Source organism: Pinus tabuliformis, chromosome 4_2 (genome assembly GCF_031772625.1).
Source record: "Pinus tabuliformis cultivar Carrire ecotype Pingquan chromosome 4_2, CPIR1, whole genome shotgun sequence".
In the NCBI taxonomy this organism is placed as follows: Eukaryota; Viridiplantae; Streptophyta; class Pinopsida; order Pinales; family Pinaceae; genus Pinus; species Pinus tabuliformis.
This window is the reverse complement of record NC_142304.1, coordinates 34,058,445-34,085,079: the sequence shown is the minus strand read 5'-3', so window position 1 is coordinate 34,085,079 and position 26,635 is coordinate 34,058,445. Positions and strand designations below refer to the sequence as shown.

General features: G+C 35.5%; 1 pseudogene; it reads right to left on the bottom strand.

Annotated features, from left to right (window-relative positions):
- LOC149168197 (xanthine dehydrogenase 2-like) overlaps positions 1–26,635 on the bottom strand; it is a 168,927-nt pseudogene that overhangs the window by 88,884 nt on the left and 53,408 nt on the right.

Here is a 26,635-nt window from a genome sequence, read left to right as displayed (position 1 = left end):
CTCTTGAATATATTGGCGACACGATTCTGGAATGTGGTAGCATTTTGGTACCAAGGGATCGAAGGTCATGCGGAGACAACAAGGATCGAATGGAATGAGGAAAAATGAAGAACCCAAATCTCGGAAGGCCAATGACCAAGTGAGGATATCCCAAACTCAACGAGAAGCATCAAAGTGTCGATGTTCAAGAGTGACAAGCTACCGTAGGTAATCAACAGAATATTTCCAAATTTTCCCCCCACCATTGCTGGCGAGCACCCCAATTATTTTTGAAACAAAAACTTGAAGGGGATAGCATATGCTTGCAATATAAGTTTGTCCTTCGGACAAATCCAACCCAATGATATTTTAACGAGCCCTAGGGAGGAGAAGCTCGAGTCTCATCATGGCGATGAGTCCAATGTCGTCAGGGTTTAACGAGTCCGACATAGGTAAAACTCGAAGTCTTTTTCATGTTTAGAGAGTTTGAAAAAGACACGGAAAAGAAAACTCCAAATGGGCCCTTTTCATATGTTTGTCCCTCGAATCCAAAAAGGTAGAAAACAATACCCAAGGGAACTTATTGACCATGATATATCAACGTATACCTTTTCTGTAAGTAATCTATCCCAGTCCGTAAAAGGAGTAAACTCATACTGGGTAGATGATGCTTCGCAACCTTTAATGAGTTCAAAGAAACACGAGCTTGACAATCTTTTAATTTTTTACGAGTTAGAAAAGAGCTTAAAGATGACTTGTCCTGGAGGAAAGAGTGGTATAAAGGGTAGCAACTGGTTCCATCAATGGTGGAACTGCTCAAAACATGTAATGGTCAAGAGGTTGGCTAATAAAACCACTCATCGCCATAGTCCCTCAAGAAAGGAAAAACAACCAAGTGAAAGCATATGATCAGCCAAAGAGATGGTGACGATGGAATGAAACAACCAAGGCTCATCTAGCAGAAATTAGCTGATAAAAATGGCGATCACCAGGGTGAAAATTGGGTGTGGGTTCATTTTTACAGAAGCTTGAACCATGGAGAACTCTGCTTCAATTTAGTTTCATGTTTACACAAGCTTGAAATGAAAAACTATGCTTGTTAAAAGTTTCACATGCCCCCAGCATAATGATTCAATCGAGGTACATCCCCAGTGGAGTCACCAACTTGTGAAGCAAGTAAGTTCCCTTTGTGGATAGAGACAACCCCTCTAGCCCTAGAGTGGGTCTAGTCACAACAAGACAAAGATAATAGCTAATTCCTTAAATAGTTATCGTTGAAGAGGCCTACCTTATACCAGTGTTTGATGAAGTCTTTGTCATGTTGCTTTAGCTATCACTTTATTCTCTTTAATGAATGATTCACCTGAAACAACAAATGAAAACGACAAAATACATAATAGAGCACAACAACAAACTATCTACTTATAGAGTCAAGGAGCCATAAGCTATCAACATACATTTCATACATGATATAAGAAATAACCATTGATTGTATTAATATAAACAACAGTAAAGCTTACAACCATGCCTTGATGTCGCAAGCTTCCTTGAAGGGTTTGATCAATATGTCTCCATAAGCATTCACTCTCAAAGGTATTCAAGAAAGATTGATGACTCTTTCTCACCCAAAAGCACAAGTATGAAACAAAGGCAATCACAACAAGGCTTCCTTCTTAAAAAACCATTTTACACTATAAATCCACAGCATGAAAGGATATTCTCATACCTCACAAGCTCTTGCTAGGTTATCAACAACCCAAACTGTAAGTTATCAATCCAACAAACCAAGAACTAGCTAACTAAGAACTAGCTAACTAAGAACTAGCTAACTACCAACCCAGAACTAGCTGATCATAGTCACGGAGGATGCTTTTATAAGAGGAGGGGCCTCCATAAATTATGGGAGAGGAAGCTTATCTTCAAAGGAGGTTACTCAAAATGTGGAAGCACCATATCAAATGAGGAGAGACGAACTTCTTTGACCCAACAACCAGCTCCAGAACCACCTAGAAGCATTCTGTTTGAACTAATTTGCCATATCTGGGTCGTCGCAGGTCAAACACTGAGACTCAGAGACGACGTCACGAGGCATTAGTTCATTCTAGGCTATTGTCGCAGGCAGGATACTGATGACCTGAGACGATTTTGAAACATGGGTAAAAAGGGGTCAACTTCAGGATTAATGAGCTTAGGCAATCTTCTTGAGTAATATGGAAGATTTGGACACGTATTTTGATATATGACAAAGAGCAGATGTCATTCAGGGACCGACTCTATCCAAGATCAGGGGATGCGAGGTCGGTGACAAAATACTGTGTAACACGTAGCTAGGGAGATAAATTGTTCACCAAAGAACTCGAGTTAAGATCCTTTGAATTAAAACTTCTTTCTTTTCAAAATCAATTTAATCAGTGCATTGTAAGTAAAGAGATTAGAACAATACCCTTTCCCACCATTTCATTATGTAGCTTCACAATTGGCTATAAACAAACTTATTTGCAGTGAGCATCAATTACTATTGTGTAAATAATATTGTTTGGAATGAGGCCCTAGTCTTACATTTCTTACAAGATATTTTTTGCATCCTTTACCTTTCCACTTTAACAATAGCCATAAATATGAGTGTTATAACTCACCACATTAGGAGACAAACCCTTATTCAACATTTCATTGAAGAGATCAATTGCTTTATCCATCTATCCTATGTTGCATAGACCATGAATAGGGGTATAATATGATACAACCTATGAGATGACCCTATTTTCTACTAGTCGTCTAAGCCTAAAGTCCTTTTCCAAATTTCTATCCTTGCAATGTTTGTCAATTGGAGTATTATAAGTATCATCATTAGAAGAAATTTCCCTTGCTAGCATCAAATCAAACGTTCACTTTGGATGATCTTATGAAAATATGCAACCAAATGGTGAATTCCAAAGAAGTCTTATCACCAAAATTTACTAATAAATTACCAGACTGTTATTCGTACCAATGAACAAACTACTTGCTATCATATTCAAATTAAAACTAATTATTGATGAGAAAAGACCCTTATTCATGTGATCAATGTGCTGTCATGATAATTCATTTGACTTTTAACCTCTAAATTGTTTGGGATTCAAAATTTTATGGTGCTTCTAGTGAAATTGTTTAAGTAGGACTTAGTGAGGCACAACCCACAAGTTTGTGTAATTAATCTATATTATAGTAGACAAGGCATTACTTGAAGGATTTCATTATTGTTCTACAATTTCCTTCTCATAATAGAGTTCTACCTCGTCATGGCCATACCAACATATTTTTTGGAATATTTTGAATGCTTACTAGGGATTGAAACAACTTTTAAAAAAGCAAATATTGCATTCTATGAATTAAGGACCATACTTATAATTGTTAATCATATTTACCATTAACCTATTAATAAATGGACAGATTCTTAATTGATAGAATTATCAACTAAATTCATGCAATTATTGTTGGCCAAAATTACCATGAAGATATAATGTAAACCCAACACTACCTCCCCATTGCTTGATTTGCAAATTCTATTAACCAATCTCGTATAAATTGAATCATTAGGCATCACATCCCTATGAACCATTCCTAAAAGAGTCCAATAATTTTCTACACTCAACTTACCTAGAAAAGCATGTCAGTGATTAGATTAAACAAACCAACATTTACAACCAATCTTATACTCAAGATTTCCTCCAAAGGAAAATATTCTTGCGTTATCTATCCTACCTTACATAGCCCTTAGATAAGTAGACTGTGAGTGATCGAATTTGGGTCAATTCCCTTTAAATTCACCTCATCACTTAGTTTAAACTCTACAATATTTCCCTCGTTACAACAACCCTCAATTAGGGTATTGTAGGTCATTGTATTAGGCATCAATCCATTGTTTGAAATTTCCTAAACTAGTGAATTGGCCTCATAGAGACCATCAACTAGAAAATTATATTTGAAAAAAGTAGGAGCAAAGCATTTATAGCATATTTTATCTTTATAATCAAAGACTTGATCAGGAATGCATTGTACATGCGCATGTGCATGCATGTGCACACACACACACACACATCATAATCAACAAGGTTTTTTTTAAGCAAACAATAGGAAGTAAACAACCAAAATTCTCCATTTTCACAAAGATATTCATTACCTCTTCAATTTTTCCTTCCTTACAACAAGCATCAATCATGGTATATTGTTATTCAAGTCCTCACTTGAAACCGTGTGATCCCTAGTGTACTTTGCTATAATTCCAAATATAACATACATCTTAACAAAATAATCAAGTACCACTACAATTTCTATATACTTATTTTAACAACAACACCACCTTCTATTGTAATTTGCTTCTATGAAAATTCTAGGATAGCTAAGTAATGATATGCTCTAATTTTTCACTCACAACTAGAAAATGTATTGAAGAAATGAAATCTATTTCAAAAAATGATATTTCAAACATCAATGTTTAGGAACAAGTAGATTGCCATAAAAGACCAAAATCATTCACTTACACCAACAATCTTCTTGAAGTTAGCTTCAAAATTTTCATCATGCACTTATGAAATCAAAGGTTGGGTTTGACTTGTAATGTTTCACAATAAATCCCAATCATAAAGTGTTATTTTCCAACTTTGATATTAATCCATAAAATTGCTTCAAGCAGGAAGTCATCTGACTTAATGAAGCCAACTTTCCCCTTGTCATCATAGCATGGGTCTTGATTAAATCATAATGTGAAACATGGGTAACTTTTCCCTTCATAGCATCTTTTGGATTGCATATATTTTCTTAGACATATTCCACCCAAGGCCTCCATGTGCATACATTTACAACTCCCAAAGCATGGTTAAAACAAAAAATAACACATAAATAATAGCTAAACAGATATGAATATACAAAATTGATGCATTTCTTTTATGGATAATAAATATTTCTTTGCCTTATTTTATCTTCACCAAGGTTTCATCCATTGGTTTTTGGTTCCTCCTCGACAAGGTCTCTCCAAGTTAGTGAATCCCTCATTGTAAGCACATTTATATAATAACAAGACTTTAAAAACAACTAAAATTTTTAATGTGGTGCACACTTCATCGATTATTCACGCACCTTTTTCATCATTGATCTCTATCAAAACAAAAACAAACCATTTCCAACATAAGGATTGATTTCCAATAAATTCTTTGTAATAATAAACAACATAGACCAACTAATTCGAGAAAAAAATTAGAACCATTCTTTTGTTCCAAGTGTTGAAAGCTACCCAATCTCTCAACAACTTTAATTATATGATTTGTAAAACTTATGGAATCATATCCATATTGGATCAATAAAGAGATTCACCACCAATTTTTAACAATGGGCACACAATATTTGATATTATCTGAATAGAACATTAGGGCAAAGAGCCCATAACATAATTACAAGAACAACCATATGCCTCTGCCAAGAAAATGCCAATATTTTACTTGCATTAGATAAATGTTCTCCATGTTTTTGGATTTAAGAAGTGTTGTGGCCATGTTATAGCAATTTTGTGGCTAAACTACGAAAGCCCCAAATGAAGCATTTTCAACAACACTATATACGATTTTTGAAAATGATAATCACACAATTTCTTTTTTAAGGAAAGGGCAAGTGTAATTGAGATCCTTGTTGAAGATAGGAATGTAAACCTATCATCATAGTTTTAGCCTCTGCAAAATGTCAAAGCTTAAACGCAATATAATTTAATGTAGGGAGACCCACATTCCTTTTTTTTTCCTTGGAAAAAAGGTGTAATTTCATTGCAACTTAAAAAAGGAACAAGATTACATTTTGTAGATGCTTGAAATAATTCAAGATATGCAATACCATAGTCTTGTGAGAACATATAACAACCTCTCGGCTCTAAAACTAAAATAATACAGAAGAGAAGTTAAGTGTTATAATAGTCACTTAGGTTCTCTTCCTTTCCTTTAATTCTTTATATCTTTTGCTAGACCCTTGTAGAAGAGTAAAAAAGAACAAATGCCAACATAGACACAGTCACCATAAGGGGGTGTTCTTTATCAAAATCCAAAATTTCTGATACATGGACTCTTTTTGTTCCCACCAACCCATCCTCTTTGCGCTCCATAGTTTCAACGTGTTCAAATGCATGGATTAGTTCTATTTCTTGTACATTTTGCATGGGTTGTGCTTGTTCACGAGCATTATGAGTGTTAATAGCCTCTTGTATTGGAGGACATTGCTTGGTTTAATCTTGTTTATCCTTCGAAAAAGTGGGATCAAAAGGCTACCAACCCTTTGTTTTCAGGGCCTTCCCCTTTTTCTTTTTTGGGGTTTTTTTTAGCCTCTAGACAAGAATCTTGTAAAAGCATGTATGACATCTAAAGGTCATATTTTCATAATCCAAAGTTTGGATCAATTTGAAGGATCTTTATTTATCAAAATGTGGGTTAGTAGACTTGTGCTTAAGTACATTTCTACATATACGAGCAAATGTAAATAATCCTTGCTACATTGTTTAAAAGAACCGAAACTATTTCCAATGTCCCCTACTTCCTTGTGATGCCAAAATGGAAGAGGGAGTTTTGGTAACCCTACCTAGATTGACATATTTGTTACCACCATTTTTGAAGAATCAAAATTAAGAACCATGGAGTGATGAAGAGTCTTTCTCTTCCCCAAAACCAATGCCCTTCCTACAATACTTTCTCTAGATCTTCCCAGGAATCAAATTGTACCACAAAAAAGACTTTGGAAAAAGATAAATGTCATAGTTTTTTTCCATGTTGTAAACATCCAATGATGTAGTGCCTATGACCTTTGCCAAAACCCATTAAATCGGCAAATGACAACCCTTCATGGAAGAAAAGAGAAGAGATGATTTAACTCTTTAATGTTTACCACAAGTGCTGGCATTTGATCTGATTTTTCAACAATATATGGTCCTAGAATGGATGGAGGTTGGTCCATTGAAATGGGCCTCTTTCGACATGCCACATCCTTATATCAAGATCAAGAAGTTGCCTCTCTAGAACCCATTACACCACCACTCAGCCTAAGCAACAAGACAATGGAAGAATTCCAGGATATGCTATATTCTTTCAACTATAACATATCCTGCATATGTTTACCTTCAAATATAAGATGATATAGGACTACAGGAATCCCCAAGTTCTTCTCCGAAATCTACTTTGGAGTCACCACTTTATCAAGCTCAATGACCCATATTTGGATCGAGTTCCCTTTGAGGGTCTTAACAAAAACTTGAAACCTTTCTGTGTGGTTCTGATTTACTAGATTTTCCACCTCCTTGAATGGAGAGAAAATGACGAGATCTCCTTTATATTTTCTCCTATTTTGTAACCCTCGTAATATTCTAGGGTTTGATCCAATACATATTGTGCATCACACAATTTCCTCGCAAAGACATGCATTGCGGGATCCTTAGTTGCAATCTCTTGAGCAACTGCATACTTATCTCACTCAATCTTCTAAATTTATTGAAGCTTTGTCATGACTTCCTCTAAGATATTTTGGTGTTATTCTAATATAGATAATATTTCTTTCATCGTTGTCATCGTGACTGCTTATGGAAGAAAAATAATAACCTTGAAGGAATGTGGGAATCGAACCCCAATAAGCCGTTAATCATGCCACTTTGTTGTTGGAAACTTTGAAGAGCTTGGAAGTAAGTCTGACCATCTCATGAAGAAGTAACTCAGGGAGAACTACATTCCTAACTAATCATTGCAACCAATTCAACTTCAAACAATTTTTAGACCACATCTCCTCTCTAAATCAACTTATATTATGAGTATTTATACCAAGAATTAATCATATTCCCATAATTTAATTACAAGAATACACCTGCAAATAACATTTTGATTCACATTTGCAAGTGATGGTGATATTATTATTAAGAACTATAATCCTTTCATTGGAAAGCATACACCCTTTGGTCATCAAACATACAACAAAATTTACAATGCATTCAACCATAGGAAACATAAAACTATAATCAAATAGGATAATAAATTTTAGAACAATGAAGAGATGCTTACATTTTCCAAAAACAAAAAACCAAACACATAATTGTGACAAAGAAATTTTCCACCCAATCATAAGTAGTCCTTTGTGGATGACACCCTCTAGCTAGGCTATGAGACCACTAGGGCAAAGAAGACAAATCATAGTTCCCTTAACCAATGTTAAATAATTCATAATCTTTAAAACAAGAATGGGAATTTGTGCACACACACACACATATACCTATACTAGCAATTTGACAATGACAAGTAACAATGCTTCAAAATATGAACTTTAATTCTACACTTCAACATTATTATGTTCAAAAAATTTCCAATTCTAAAATTCCAAGAAGGTACTTGTTATACTCATTCTCAATTCATTCCATTCAAGCAAAGTGAAATAATTCCACACAATACATAAATTTCAATGTCATTGGTATGAAAAACCTTAAATTACTTTTACAACAACCAATATTAGCAATACAAAAAGTTTCCCCTTAAATGGCCATATAGAATCCACCTTTGACTCTTATAACTGGATCACCCACACCATTACATTCGAGTATTACATTATCAAATATAATTATGTATATAATGACTAGAAAGAGACTTGTTCCATCACTCTCTTGAAAATATCCATTTACTTGAGGATCCTTCCTTGCATAATTAATTGATACAAACAAAATTTCAACTAGGAATGCATAAAAAAATCTTCTTCATCAAAGCTAATTAACCCTCAAGTGACTAAAATTCATTCTATATTGTCCTAAGAAATAATTCAGTTTGGATCAACAAGACAAGGTTATGAAGAGATTCTAAAGTATGTATCTACTAATTTAAATCTAGTCTTCAAACATAAAAAATAAGGTAAAGGGTTACATTGATGATAATATACATGCAAGCTTTATTTAGACCTATAAAAATATATTTTCTTCTTCAACTAGTTTAGCTACAAGACACAAATGAAAAATTACCAAGGTTTTGTTCACTATGGGGTTTCTTGTAACTCAAATGATGACATCTTAATTAACCAAGGAAATGACTTAAGACACTTGAGAAGAGATATACACGTCCACTACGATAACAAATTTCTTTTGTTGCACCATACCATACATCTCTAATACCATATAATTTTATGCCCTAGCATATAATAAAGCATTGTACATGCCCTAACATATAATAAATATTTGTACATACAAATAAACAAAAAATTACATGAAATTCATAGGAAAACATTGCAATTTTGTTTTTCAATTTTGTAATAACTCATAAATGATTAGCATTTGCAACATTAGTTTGATAATAATAACATATCATAAAAATGATAACCAAAGCACTTCTCTTTTACAAATTTTGTACAACAAATAATTGTTGAGGTGGGATGTTCCTCCCAACCATAGGTGTCGTTGCACCATATCTTTCTACAACATGCCACTCATATGCTAGGCTATGAGTCTACAAGGACTACAAACTCTCACACCAATCTAAATTTCTCACTAATTAAACAACTTTCTTATCCACCCTTCCAAAATCACCAACTCTCTTTCCCTTCAATATACACAACTCAAAGAGTGGATCCCCTTATCTACAATGCAATCACTTGGGCTATCAAACCTCTTTCTTTTGTTGCAGACAACATGGCTAGGAAATGTTGATATTGGTATCTACAAGGAATCCCTATGAGGAATTTAGCAACAAAACTATATGAAGGCATTTCTAGCTTTTAGTTACATGTTTTTCTCTCCCCTTGTAGCTCATAGCACCCTAAAATCATAGGTAGAATGATGATAAAAAAAATCTTTAGAATGGCCTTAAACTCCTCAAATGTAAGGATTATATATGCAAGCATTTAACTTTCCACTTAACATTGGAGAAAATATTTCCAAAATACGTTCGCACACATTCCACGATTAACATGTCTATAACATAATCTAAGAAAGGGTACTTTGGAAAATAATAAAATATCATTATTTCATGGATTTGGACCCTTTGGGCCTCCTTAGCTCCCTCTTGTTCCTTTCTTGTGGAGTCATAGCCTCTTATCATTTTTAGTCCTCCTCGTCTCAGAGTTAGCGATGCATTTTTATTAATAACTTGGGTGTACAACATTTACATTTCTTGCCCCTTTACCATACTGTCAAGCTCATAATACAAATAACATATTTATATTACATTACATTTACAAGGATCAAAATTGGGTGTTGAATTCCCCTCCCTGCAACACACGTGCACACACACACACACATATATGTATATGTATATATATATATATATATATATATATATATATATATATATATATATATATATATATATATATATATATATATATATATATATATATATATATATATATATATATATATGCATATATATATCTATATATATATACACATATATGTATGTATGTATATAGATATATATATGCACATACATATATATATATATATATGTGTGTGTGTGTGTGTGTGTGTGTGTGTGTGTGTGTGTGTGTACATCAAACCACTGAATAATTGTGTATTTTTTCCATATTGCATCCTCCAGTTCCCTTGGACCTTTCCTTTTCCCATTCATTTGTTCCTAAGCATCGTGTCCTTTTGATAGCCTAATATACTTTACACACACACACACACACACACACACACACACACACACACATATACATATACATCAAACCACTGACTAATTGTGTGTATTCTTTCCATATTGCATCCTCCAGTTCCCTTGGGACCTTTCCTTGTCCCATGCATTTGTTCCTAAGCATCGTGTCCTTTTGATAGCCTAATACACTTTTTTTTTATATTGTAGTTGATATTGAATTTTTTCCTTTGGAACATCACTATCCGTGGTGGTCTTCATTCCCAATACTCAATTTAAGTCTTAATTTTCTAGTTGTTCCCATATCAACTATCAAGAAACATACATGCTACATCTATTATTATGCAATAATTATATTATACACAAAATTTCTCAACTTCATAGTAATTATATTACTCACATGAGTTATCAACTCCACACTATAAGAAGGTATTTAAAAATAAATACACATTTTCAATGCAATTTTAAATCGATACTCATCCATATCTTTCTACAACATGCCACCTGCATGCTAGGCTATGAGTGTACAACGACTACAAGATCTCACACCCATCTCAATTTCCCACTAATTAAACAACCTTCTTACTTAACCACCCATCCCAAATCATCAACTCTCTTTCCCCTTCAATTTACACAACTCAAAGAGTGGATCCCCTTCACTACAATGCGGTTCCTTGGCCTATCATACCTCTTTCTTTTGTTGCATACAACATGGCTAGGAAATGATAATGTTGGGATCAACAAGAACACTCTGTGAGAAATTTAACAACAAAACCATATGAAGGTATTTCTAGCCTTTAGTTACAAGTTTTCTCTTCTCGTGTAGTTCATACCACCCTAAAATAATGGGCAAAATGATAGTCAAAAAATTCATTAGAATGACCTTAAACTCCTCAAATGTAAGGATTATATATGCATGCTTTTAACCACTTAGAACTAGAAGAAATATTTCCCATCTACCTTCGCACACATTCCACGGTTGACATGTATTTAGCATAAGCTAAGAAAAGTTACTTTGGAAAATAATAAAATATCATTATTTCATATATTTGGACCCTTTGGGCCTCATTATCCCCCTCTTGTTCCTTTCTTGTGGAATCATAGCCTCCTATCATTTTTAGTCCTCTTCGTCTCATAGCTAGTGATGCATTTTTATTAATAACTTGGATGTACAACATTTACATTTATCGCTCCTTGATCATACTGTCTATCTCATAACCCAAATAACATATTTACATTACATGACATTTACAAGGGTCAAAACTAAGTGTTAAATTCCCCTCCCCTTCATTTTTGTACTAATCTCAGCGCACATTACTAGATATATCTATATATATACAATTCTTATATCAACATTTTATTTACATCAAACTACTAACTAATTGTGGGTATTCTTTCCATACTGCATCCTCCAATTCCCGTTGACATCTCCATGTCCCATGAATTTGTTCCTAAGCATTGTCTCCTTCCTATAGTCTAATATATTATTTGATTGTAGATGATATTGCATTGTTTTCCTTTGGAACATCACTATCCTTGGTGGTCTTTGTTCTAATACTCATTTTAGGTCTTCATTTTTTATTTTTTCCTATAACAACCATCAAGAAACATACATGTTACATCTATTATTATGCAACAATTATATTATACACAAAAGTTTTCAACTTCATACTAATTATATTACTCATATGAATTCTCAACTCCACATTATAAGAAGGTATTAAAAAATAAATGTACATTTTCAATGCAATTCATTCAATACTCATATTTATAGTTATTTCTCTGCTTCACAGGGCTACAATGGCAAATAATTTTACCAATTTTTCTTCGAGACATGCCCTTCTTTAATTTATCTAGCACACCACATGCATTTTATGCAATAATTCCATTTATGTTAGTTGCATCTTCCCTGTTACGCTTTCCCTTTCAAGATCAAGCACCCCCTTCACTACTAAATAGTCTGTCAAGGGATCCAACTTGCTAAGACTTTCACATGCAAAGAGAATGCCAACTTGATACTAGTCATCCACTATTAAACTTTAACTCAAAAATTTGTAGCAACCACAAGGTTCCAACAACCATGTTTCCAAGCTTTCTTTCTTTCAATTATTGACATTCTTTCATAACTATATTCCCATGACAAAGTTTTCATGTAGTTCATCCACATTGTACTACTTTGGCATGCAATTCTTTCACCACATCCAAACAACTCCCAAAATGATCTTATATTCATGAATTAGTAGAAACTCCATCATTTCAATTATTGATCTATCGATTTCAATAAAAAATAACATAAGTGTGAATTCACACAACACTTTCAACAAATTCAATCAAGCATGTATGTTTGCATATCCACATTTGCACACTCTCCTAACTACCCATGCATACCCAATCAATGCATCCTTGCATTGGTTCGAGATACCATATTCTTGTATGATCTAATTTACCACAATGAGTTGGAAGGTCTAACAAATGCATGGACACATCATCCAACCACCTCCCCAACACTTGATTAGCCATTTGGATACCTTCCCTTTTATCCCAACACAACATTGTGTATACACCCTCTTAGTGATCTTCAATGTTGGCAAGAAGATTGTGGTCTAGGACACCAATACAAATAAAGAGACCAAGATAGACATGTGTAGCACTATCACCTTTCCATGTCCATTCAATATGGCCTCTAACATTGTTAATTTTGTTGACATTCCTTTATGCATAAGGATTATATCTCCTAACCCACCTTGCTTATTAACTCACAAGTAATATAACATGCCATTCTATTTTATTTCATATGAAGGCATTAAAAAATTAAATATACTTTGTATATTTAAGGATTTCTACCAATGCCACCCTGGGTGGGATACCATCCACCTAAATGCATTTAAATTACATAAAAACATCAATTCAATATCCAATTTTGATTATGGGAATTCTTACCTAAATTCCCTTCATCATCATTTTTGCAACATAATCACATCAATTCATATTTTCATGGCCGCCATAATTTTTTTTTGATGCTACATCTTCAACTGGTGTCGTGTGGAGACTCACATGTTTCCTTAACTAACCTCTTACTCAATATTTTACCATCCTCATTTATATTTATATCGTTGGTTGTCATATACAACAACATCATCAACATCTTCAGCCATGCTTTAAACAATTTTCCTTGATATTCCATCCATCATTAACCACATTAATTAACATACATCTTTAGTTCATATATAATCAACAAATCATGCTAGTTTGTATTCATATTATATATGTATAACAACGTTACAAACTCAACGAGAATTTTACCTAGATCTCATTATCTTGGAGGTTGCATCAAATCATGATTTTCACGCTGATTTTGAAAGTAGTGATGCAACATCGGGTTTTTTTCATTGTAGGTTTAAAATTCCAACATTTTTTAACCATGACATTAAAAACCAAATATCATGACTATGAAAGATATGAAAAAACACATTTAAATGCAAAAGTGGTGATGAAACATCACCCCCTTGTTTTTTAGGGTTAAAATTCAACAATTTTCAACATGACATTAAAAACTAAATATCATGATTATGAAAAACATTAAAACTCAGCGCTTAAAAGTTTGTTTACATTTCTATTTTTTCTTCTTATTTTTTTTAAATTCTTGGTTTGTAAGTGTTTTTCAAATTTGTTTAGGTTTTATTGCGCCAAGAGGTGCTCTCCAACCCACTATGGTAGTGATGTTGCAATGTCAACATAAACATTTTGACTTGGTAAAAAATAAAATAAAATTTAAAATAGGTAAATACATATCTTGATAATTAAAATTATATAATATATATATATGTTAACTTTAAAAAAAAATGTGGTTTAGAAGATTATGGTATTGCATAGTCCATGGCATTTGTTATGATGAAGTCTATTTAAAGGCTCGAGGAAATCCATTATGGAATGAAAAAGTACCAGGTTAGATCCATCTTAACTTTGGAATTGATCCCTTTCGGCACTCGGTAGATCCGAATTTAAGATGGATGTAGACTAGTTTTATTTTATTTTATTTTTGGGGTGAAAACTATCAATTAATTGACAATACAACCTTGACCATTGGTATCACCACAAACAAAGAATATAAAGTCAACTATGAATCTAAAAGCGACATTACATAATTTTTGATTAATTATAATTTTTTCAAAATTTAGGCTTCTGTGATTTGAGTTTTGTTTGAGATTAGTTTTCAGATTCATCACATAAGATTTAGGATTTATTGATGTTTCGAACCCACAAAACATCGATAAATCCTAATTATAAATTAATTATTTTTCAAATCATTTACATTGATTTTTGTGTGTGTATATATATGGAAAAAATCAATTAAAATAATCACTTTTTTACGTTAAAAAATATTATTTTTTAAAGAGAAATAATAATTTTAAGAAAGAAAATAAAATAAAAAAACATTACAATATAAATATATATTTTTTTAAATTCATAAAATACCCAAAAAAAAAAAAAAAAAAAGCATTCAAAATGGAAAAAATTAACGAAAGAATTAAAAAAATACTAATGAAACATTTAAAAAAAATAATATAAATAATTAAAAGCATTACAAAAATTTAAAATAATATATATTTTTTAAAATTGTTAACCTATTTTTTAAAAATAATGAAATAATTTTTATTTATTTATTTATTTTTTTTAATTTTAAAAATTATAAAACAAAAATTTAAATAAATAATAAAAAATGAAATGAAATTACAATAATAATTGAAAATATTTTTTTTATTAAAAATTCTCTCGAGGGGTGAATTTCAAGAATGGTAATGGGTTGGGGAATTGTGTTTTCCACCCTAATATGATGTAAGGAGTTAATAGGGGGTGACATGGTCACTTGCTTGAATGCAACTGCATGCGAATAGGATGTATGAAAGCGGTAAAGAATTTCAAATAGATGCAATTTCTGAGCAATAGTTCTAGTATTTTGGGCAACACCAAGAGGCCCTAGCCTGACTGCAATGTACCTCTTTACACACACACACATAAAAAAAAATCAATTAATTGTTTAGGAACATAAATCTCTTTCTCCTATATCATTTCCTTCAAAGAAATCTTTACTTTGATAAGTTGTATGGAAGTCCTTTTTCTAGGTTAAGAAGTAAAGAACTTGTAATACTATCTAGCCCCTTATTCATATTATCTCTCACTACAAATTTTGGGCTTTAGTTTTTAAAAACCTTCTTTTCTTTAATTACATTCTTTTTTTTTTTGCTAATTGATATCTTTGTTTTGATACACTTAATTCCATACCAAATAATATCATTTATCGCTGGATAGTACAGGTTCCTTGCTTTCCAAAAATTGGTATGTTACATAGTTATCTCAATTTTTTATTTTTATTTTTATTTATTTATTTATTTATTTTTTAATTAATTAATTAATTTTTTCTTGGACTCATTTTTTCCTTCTTCTGAAATACTAATTCATAAATTCTAATTCTATACAAATCTCAACTAATGTATAAATATATTGGTACAAATCTATATATATTGTGGTAACAAAATGTGTGTTTTTTTGTCCTTAACACACTTAGAATTATATTCAATAACTACTTTATCTCCTTTTTATCAAGGTTATAATACGATTATTATCATTGGAATAATATGAACCACGATCATGTAGGTCATGTTTACCTCTCAACATATTAATAAACATTAAACACATTGAATCTAACATATATGTGACTTGGATTGTTTTACGATGGATCATATTATAAAGTCTTACTGACATCTTGGATTAATGTGGTATATGTGTGTGCGTTTTACATTGCTCTTGGGTTTCAACTTTGTTGTGATAAATATAATCAATAGTAACATCTCTAGATTCTTCCATAACTTGCCTTGTATGAATCAACATATGTGTCACTTCTTACGATCTTCACGAATTTTCTTTTCAGCTAACCAAACTAATGACTACAATGTTATCTTAACACATTAATGGTGATGAGATAGGTTAAGGTTTTTACCCAGGTTAATGACTACGCCGACGGTTTCCATTCATTCATTCATTTTTTTACTCCGACGAATCTACTACTCTGCAACTATTATCAGTGATATAGACCACAATGCATCTAGAGAGAATTGGATTTTAACTCCATAAGGTTTTACCATTCCCTTGTCCGTTGGAGTATCCATTGTTTGAAATTTCAACGATTTTCGTAGAGGTAATTAAGTTTTTATATCGTTTCTTTCACTTTGATCAAATATTTCTTACTTTTCAAGGTCAGGGTTGAATTTATTCAACTAATTTGTACTTTGCTTTCATTTTCCCTTCAAGTGTTTGCAAGTTTAACAAATATTCTCCCTAAGTGTTTGAAGATTTTTGTGGTGAGAATTTTGAGTATCATGCATATTTGGATTATTAACCACAATAGCCATTTTTGTGTCGACGTTTCAAGTTTCTAACAAGACTCATTGTAAGGACAAATCCACAGAGAAGAGCAAGGTTGAAGGGTAATAAATATGGAATGGAGAATAAGAAATGAGAAAAAGCCAACCAGATAACCCAATAATTAATTAGAGGAGAGATTATGATGAAGAGAAACATTTTTATATTCAATTATTATAGGGAATTTATTAATAATTGAAATTATTATTCTTAATAATTGAAATTATTATTATTAATAATTTATATCAAGGATAATTGGAGTTAATAATCTTCTATTATTATAAATATTAATTATTATCATCATTAGTAATAATAATAATAATTATTAATAATAATGAATTTATTTAATAATATAATAATTTCATTGTTAATTTTATGGATGAATAATTAATAAAGTTGAATGATTATTTATATTAGAATTGTTTATTAATATTGGCAATATTGTTTTGTTTTAACTATTAGGGTTTATAGTATATAAAGTTAGGGTTAAATTATTAATGATGTGTGTTGTTTTATGTTATTAAATTTATTATTAAATCTAAGAATAAAGTTAATAGTCATTGTTAATGAACTATCAACTTTAATATTATAATATGATATTAGAATTTTGTTATTGTTTAGTTATTAGTTAGGAAGTTAAGGATGGAAAACGGAAGGGATATGGAGTGAAAATATTTTTGAAGGGATGAATGTGAGGGAAGGAGGAAGAGAATAATAGGGAAAAAAAGGAAAGTGGAGAGGGGAAAGCGGTTTAGTCTTGGTTGTGAGCTATGGGGTCTTGAGTGAGTAAGGGGATCCAACTCCTGCTTACCTCCAAACCCCTATCTCTATTAAGATTGTGAGGATGCTTTATAATTTCAAGGGCTTCACGGATCTTTCGTTTGTACTGATGTTTTTCATTAGTGATTATCTTGGTGTCTTCAAGGCACATATGTTGACATGTCTTTTCCGAGTGCTCTGCAAGTGTTGAAGACTGAGTTCTACCATTTTTAATGTCAACGCCATGTTCTTTGAGTCTATTGTAGTGGTTGCAACACCCTCCAAAATTTTGGCCTGCATCCAATTTCAGAACCTCCCTTGGGTTTTAACTTGATGTTTTCAAGCACTCGGGCTCGCCCCATGAGCTCATGTTGAGTCTTTGCACCCTCCTTGCTTAACCATTCAGAGGACAAATTTTTGCATGTTGGTCATAATGTCACACTTGCAGCCATGTTCTAGTCATGCAAAAGGTCCTGCTTCGTGTGTACAAGTTGTATTTGCTATGTAAACATCAGTCACACTCACACACGAAATTGTATACACTATCGCGCAAGCGTCATTACGATTGTTCAATGATCTATCACAAGCATCATGCTTGTCGCTCGCACCGTCGGTCAGTCACACTAGGTATATGTTGTCTTGATGGTTTGAGGCGTCCTGTTGTCGAGTCATGTTGAGTGTGTGTTCTAAAGATCACGCATGCACAAGTTCACTCACTCACACACTTAGTCATTTTGCTGAAGTTCTGATGACCGAATCACCCACCAACAACCGGACCTTCGCTGAGCTGCATTGCGTAGTGTCAGTACTCGGTGAACATGTACCACTGCCAAAAATTGCGCAGAGATTGAGGCTGTCTCCCAGGCAACCTGCACTGCAAAATCCTCGAGTAAACTAAACCAACTGTCACCAAAAAAACACAGAAGTTTCTCAATAAGCCATCTCAATCTGCATTGCCCGTAAGTGAATCAACCAACCCTCCAGCTGGTTAACAAGAGAGTTTGACTGGGCAGTGACCCTGGGACTCACTCCCTAAAAAATTTGTGCAAAAGTTGCAGAGCTTGCCTGCTTCGCTGACTAAAGAAATTACGCTAAAATTCCAGACAGACACCTTGTGTCTACTCCTGTTTCCCTAAAAAAATTGCGTAGTTTTTCCAACCAGTCACCTAGTTAACCGACCTGATACTCACCTGGAAAACTGCACAGATTTCATGAGCACTTAACCAACATCCCAACAACTCGCTCAACTCAAAAACTACGATGGGGTGCCCATCAAGCCAACCTCCCAGCAATTGCGTAGTTTTCACTAGTAGAACTCCTGCAGCCCGCTCCTAGCTCCCCTAAAAAAATGAGCATTTTTTCCTGGCAAGCCTCTTGTAGCCCACTGCCAGCTCCCCGAAGGAATGGTGCAGTTTTTGCTGCCAAGCCCCTCTGTTTCCTGCACTACTTCCTCCAAAAAATTGCACAGATATTCCACCAGCCAAGCCAGATCCCACAGATAGTCACTACTAATCAGGATTGCCCATCTCAGTCTCTAGTGACTTCTGCGCAATTTTCACCAGCAGTGCCTGGAGCCCGCATCCAGCTTGAAATCTGCCTTGTGCAGTTTTGTAGCCTTGTCCTCTCTCTCAGTCACCTGCATCCAAAAGAGAACGATAATTCATCATGGTAGACTAGGAGGTTTATGGATTTGATGTTGTCTCGTCATGAGTGATTGCAGATACAGATACATGGATAATACATGACACGATGACGAACGAGATGAATAAGGAAAGCACATGCAAGGAGATTTGTTCGCGAATGGACGAACGGATGATGCATGCGAGGAGATTTTCCTGCGAACGAACAATGCATACGAGGATATTTTCTCGCGAACAAACAATGCATGCGAGGAGATTTTTTCGCAAATGGACGATTCATGCAAGGAGATTTTTTTGCGAACAGACAAACATGCGAGGATATTTTTTTGCAAAAGGGCGAACATGTGAAGCATGCCAAAGTACAAGCTAAGGAGCGACGTGAACATGCAACATCAAGAGAACATTAAGACCATCGAAGTATCCACACACCTTGCCATGTGAAGGTGAAGCTATGATACACCAAGAGGACCATCCATCACTCAGTAGCACTGTAGCTCGACATGGACACCACTGGCAACATGAACGTACCAGCATTGTCGTGTCGAGTCAGGTCATGAGTCATGTCAGACACATCACTATTGTGGGCCCTACTGTTGTAAATCAATGTAATGTAACGTGGAATTCAAAGAGACTCACATGTAATTTGAAGAGTCATGTAATCTGAAAAGTCATGAAAGTCAAATAGTCATGAGGGAAGTCAAACAGTCACAATGGCCAGTCTTACCCTTGGCTATAAATACCCCTCATTTGTACATGCAAAATAATTTTCACCTTGGCTCCTCCCACATAGCCTTGAGAGTCTGTAGTCTTTTGTCTGAGAAGCAAGAAGTGGTTCCAACACCCCTTCCACAGGGTTAGTGATGTATGGTGTACCAATTTGTCTTGGAATTTTCGTTTCATTCAGAAGCCTGATAATAGGCCATCACATTTTCACACATGTATTGTAACTGTTTGTTAGACTAATCTTGAACACTTGTAATGCATGTTGCTTTAACCTGTGTTAAACAATTGAACTCTTTCAGTTTCTCTAATACATATATTTACGAAAATGTGTTGTATGAGTTGTTAACGTTGTCCTACCCATGTGGGTTGCCTCGCCGGACATCAAACATGAACTTTCCCATAAACTTGTTATAACGATCTCGCACTCGCGTGGACTGATATGCTGGGTGTTGTACGTGCTATCTTCTCTTGTGTGTTGTGATTGCCGCATCCGTGTGGATTGCTCCTCCGGAAGCTGTGCATGTCCTATTGTGTTGTGTGTCTCTGATAGAGTTGGGACTTTTTCCCTTTTGACTGGAGACTCACTTCCACCCTCTCTCTCCGTGGTGAAAGGACCTTGACACAAGTAACACTAGCACTCACCAAGCACACAAACCTTGTTGTTTAAGGTTGAAGTAGATCACTCTCACGTGCTGACAAGCAAGAGTTAAGGCATATCTTTAATATAATGTCAACCGGGCCATCGTATCGGATGGGAATCCTACACCAAATGGTGTGAGGTCTAGTTAGGAATTCATATCGGGGAGATCCCCTGAATGTTGGTGGGTCCAGCACCATCAAAATTTTGGTGCTAGAAGGAGGGCTAGATGACAAGCAGATTCTCACAATCTATGTTGAATCTTCGCACATATATCATGGAGTTTTTTATGGTTCACCCTCCGAAATGTCTATCCAACGAACATATCTTTCATGTCGAGAGGGAGTTCTGGGATGACTTGTCACAAATCACGTATGATGGTGAAGACAAAGTGGCCTGGCCTGAGCACTTAGATGACTTCCATGTTCTCATGGAGAATGTGGAAGGTTTTAATGAAATAGAGGTTTGTTCGTTGCTCGCACACACACTTCGCGACCACCCATTGCGATGGTGTAACATACTACCTCATAACTCTGTGCACTCATTCAAGAAGTTCAATGATCTAATTGAATCTATTTTTCACCATTTTAATCCTGAAGCACTTGATAAAAAATTGTTAAAATAATGGAAGGCCCCACATGAATTGCCTATGGATTTTTCACAATGCTTCCATCTATTCATGTTTGAAGCTTCAAAAATTTAGATGAAATTCCAATATCTCATGGACAGATTTGAATATTTCCTTACCAAATCACTCTGTCCCAAGATGAAGTTGAAGTTCAAACCCTGCTCGACATACTTCGGTGATGGAGTTGCGCAATCACAAGAGGACATAGTCGCTGTCATAAGTGACTGTCCACCTTCCCATCATAAAAAAACTCCACCACCGTAGAGTGATGTGGGAGAACATGCACACATGTCTGTTCAACTGTCACATCCTCCCACCCTCACTACTTTCAATATATGTGCAGATTTGGTTGGGAAGCCCATGGGTTTTCATACACACTTGTTATCTCAACCTCCGTCTTAGTGTTCTGTTGTTCCTCCAGATTGCACTATCTTGTGTTCTTTCATTCTGGCTCTACACCTATTGTGAATGAGGATCAAGCCATTGATGAATTTTATGTTGCACAACCAACCTGCACTGTCATTCACGAAGAGTATGACCAAGCACCTGAGCATGAACCTGCGGTGAAGGATGACCTCCTTCTGTTCGTGCTTCCTTCACTTTTTCCTAACATCATTGGTGATTCTGTTATCCCTGATTGTCTTTTTGTTAATCCATCCATAGATTCATCTACTTCTAATCATTTGTAGAACACACCTGCTGTCAGTCCATCATTTGAAACATAGAGGACAAACCGTTCATTAAAAATCCACTTGATCTTTCATCTGCTTTTTCCAAAAACACAGAGGGTGAACATTCTTGCTTCTCATCTACCCCTCTGTATGATTCATAAAATCATGAGGATGCCGAAAAACATCCTGAATTTTATGATGATGGTTGTCCTGATCTCTGTACTTCTTCATCTGATCATGATGCTGATTCACTCATTGTTAATATGTCTAAGCCACTAGTCTATGATGATTTATCTATTGACAAAGTGGAAACCCTACAGGCTGTTGAGACACTTCACTCTGAGCTGACAGTTACGTCAGACCCTCGCTGTCCTAAGGTTAGTTCCACTTCTGATCAAAAAATTTTTGAAACACCCGAGGCTCCTCATCACTCATCAGCATGCACTGAAGATCAATCCAACACACAAATTTCTCTACCTCCACCAGAATCACATGATCCCATTTCCTGTGCACAGGAGGAGTCATTCGCAGCAAGCACACTTGCAAGGCATAAGTTGTCTCTTTTTCTCATGTTTTCTTGTCTGCCACAGTCAAGAGAGTGCATTTTTATATATTTTATGTTTGTTGGTTCTCTTGACTGCGTTTCTCGCGAACGATGCCTTCACCAACATGGGCCAGCCAATGTGTCGGTGGCTGCATTAGAAATATCACTTCATGTAAGTAGGTCCATGCACTGTTAACGTAGGAGTAGTGTTTGTTTTCCTGCTTGTCCTTGTTTTTGGTTTGCTTCTTTGTTTGCATGCTGACTTGGTTTGGTTTGGTTTGTTTGCTTGCTTGCTTTGCTTTCTTGTTGTTTTGTTTGCTTTGCTTACTATTTTTGTTTCGTTTTGTTTTGTTTGCTTAGTATCATGCTATTTTTATTTTTGTAAATAAGTGATTCCCTCTACTGAATTATGGATTTTGAATGAGTATGTGGCTGAGATCCAAAGAGTCTTGTGACACTGCATCACTTGGCCAATCCTGTGTCCGTCTTCTCTGTGCTTGGTTATAATCTTCGGCCAATGAAGTCTTGATGGAAAATACAAGCCATCTACAAAGGAAGCTTGGGTCCAACCATGAACCTGTGTCCACACTGGGAAACCCCATGCATGTACTCAACCTTCTACTATGTGTATTCAAGATCATCCAACTAGTAGAAATGGAGAAGGGGAAAATCTAAATGAGCAAACCTATGTCAAAGGTCTTACATGCTTCTTTGAAGGAACAACCTCTTCTATTCTCAATAAGTCAGGATCCCTCTTCCACCCCAAAAATAAATAAGTTCCTATGCATAACCCTCTTTAAAAAAAAAGTACAAGGCGAAAGAAGAGAAAGGCTTCCTGTGCAGAGAGGTGAAGCATGCAACTCCACCGAGGTACCGACCAGGCTCGTTGGTAGTGGAGAAATGCATGTGCTCCTACGTGACTCCACCGAGGCACTGTCCAGGGCTGTTGGCAGTGAAACAACACCAGAGATGAAAACTTATACTCTGAATTTTTTTAACTTGTGAGCCAAACTACCCTTCCCGATTTCAAAACACTGTGATCAAGCTGAAACTTATTGTTGTATTTGACTGAGTTGGTGAAAGGTGAACCATGTCTGTCCATGGGGTAAATGGGGAGGTCGAAGTAATGCACACAATGATTCAATACTCCTTGAAATACCAAGGCTCTATGCTGTCAATGGACCAAAACAGAGAAGCTGGAGTTCAACCACTATGGCGCCAAGTGTTGTAGCGGCTACAACACCCTCCAAAATTTTGGCCTACATCCAATTTTAGAGCCTCCCTTGGGTTTTAACTTGATGTTTTCAAGCACTCGGGCTCACCCCATGAGCTCGTGTTGAGTCTTTTCACCCTCCTTGCTTGACCATTCAAAGGAAAACTTTTTGCATGTTGGTCACAATGTCATGCTTGCAGCCATGTTCTGGTCATGCACAAGGTCCCTGCTTCGTGTGTACAAGTTGTATTCACTATGTAAACATCCGTCACACTCACACACAAATTAGTATGCATTGTCGCGTAAGCGTCGTTGCGATCGTTCAACGATCTATCACAAATGTCGTGCTTGTCGCTCGCACCGTTGGTCAGTCACACTGAGTATATGTTGTCTTGATGGTTTGAGGCATCTTGTCGTCGAGTCATGTTGAGTGTGTGTTTGCAAGATCACGTATGCACAAGTTCACTCACTCACACACTTAGTCATTTTGTTAAAGTCTTGATGACAGATATTGAGGTTGTCTCCCAGGCAGCCTGAACTGCACAATCCTTGAATTGACTGAACCGATTGTCACCCAGAACAACGTAGAATTTTCTCAGCAAGCCATCTCAATCTGCGCTTCCTCCAAGTGAATCAACCAACCCTACAACTGGTCAACCAGAGAGTTTGACTATGCTGTGACCCCAGGATTCACTCCCCCAAAAAATTGCATTGTGTTAGAGTCAGTCTGGTCATCCCTCCGTCAGAGATCATTCCTCTTTTTGCATTTCATTTTTAGGTGTCTCATTCAGCTCGATCGTCTACATTCCACTAGGAGCATGCCATAATATGACAGAAGGGCCTTGTCACTCATTCCCCTCATGTTATCTACCTGCTGGCTCTTCATTTAAAAAACATATACAGTCTTTTCATCAAAGTTGCAAAAGTTGTCTTTAGGGTTTTAGTGTCAAGTAGGTCTAGGATTTCATTAGGGTTTTGTCAATAAATGCTTCAGAGTGTCCGATAATCACCAGCAGGCCATGAGGATGTTCTATCGCCAATAAATTTTGTTAATAAGTATCCGAAAATGTGTTTTTCCTCAAAACTCTGTTTTGAGGAAAAAACAGAGTATTTAGCTTTATTTGTACAAAATCATGTAAATTTTGTTCTCTTCATTGTAAATTCCTTCACCTGCACCCTGGTTCCTTTCCTTAGCCTAAGAAGCTCCAACACCTGCAAAGACAAGCCAAGCTCAGGTCATTTCGCTCATTACAAAGCAGTGAAAAAGTCCAAAACAGAGATTGAAATAAAAGTTATTTGCAAAACATTATAAAAATAGGTTTTGGGAAAAATTAATTTGAAAAGCCAATGTATAAAGCATGTCTCCAAGTTTTGAAAGTTCATTTGCATGCCAAGAACAAAGAGGTGGCAACTCAAAGTAATTTTTGTGCACAAGTGAGAAATTGGGCGAAATTGGAAGAAAATTGGTCGGCGCAGCGCACTGGGCAGAGGGCGCGGCGCACTAGGAGAGAACACACAGTGCATTTTTGCACGGGCGCGGCGCACTGGGAAGGCATGGCGCATTGGGTGAGCTGCGCGGCGCACACAGCAAAAGGCCCGAAACTGTTAAGAATCGTTCCAAATTGCCATTAACTTGCACGGATTTGCCAGGTAGAGCCTCCATATCTATGATTTATCTAATTTTGTGCTAGGCTATGGTGGTTTATGGATGATAATGGTTAAACAAAAACATCAAACCCTACCTCTTAAATTACCTCAAGCAAACTTGCTGATAGGGTTTCAAAATCACTGTTTTGTCACCAAAATTCACTTCCTCATCCCATTGGTCCCTTGTTTTCATCATTTCCTAAATTTCCCTATCCCCTAAGCTCATTAATTCCTTATCCCAAATTCCCTTTCCCAAATTCTCAAACCTCAACCCTATACAAAAACTCCTAACCCTATACATAAATTCCCAAACTCTCCCATATTTCCCTAATTACTTTTATCCCAACAGTCCCTAATCCCTCACTGTTTTCCCCTCCCTTTGCAGTTCCTTGTTTCACTATTTTCCCCTTGGTGCCAGAGCTCAAGTACATCACCAAAAGGCAGTCCAAAGCAGTTTCATACATCAACAATCAGTTTTCTCCAAGGCATTTTGTCTATCAGCAGTTATGGCATCTGAGCATTCATCTGATTATGAAGTGGAAACCCAAAGTGACTCACCCATGGAGGAACATGCACCCCGGAGGCCTCATAGAGGTGGCAGACATATCAGAGAAGAACCAATCACCCTCACTGAATTACAGGCCTACCCTCTTGCCATCTCTTGTTTCCAGCGTCAGTCATGTTATGAGTTTTGTGAGAAGGTTGCTAATGTTCAATTTCATCATGAGTTGGCTCACTTGTTTGTACTACATTTACATGGTGATTAGGCCACCTTAGCTGGTGTCACTTTCACAGTAACACCAGAAACCATTTCATTGGCAATCGACATACCAAACATTGGAGAACCATGGAACAAGAGGAAGAAGATTGACTAGCAGCATTATGAGCCATATATTAAACCCGGTTTCTTGAGGCAGCTCAAGAGAGTGTTTCCATTCCGATATCTTAAAGATGAATATGCTCCACTAATGAAATTAATCATGAAGTATTTCAGTTGTGAAGGACGGTTCTCCCGCTTGTATGCTTATCACATCAGGTTGCTCATGCATTTCACCTGGGTACGGATGATGAACATTCCTTATTTTATATGCCAAAATATAGAAAGGATGACCATCCTTGTGCAACACAAGACTCCTCAGCAGCAACTTAACA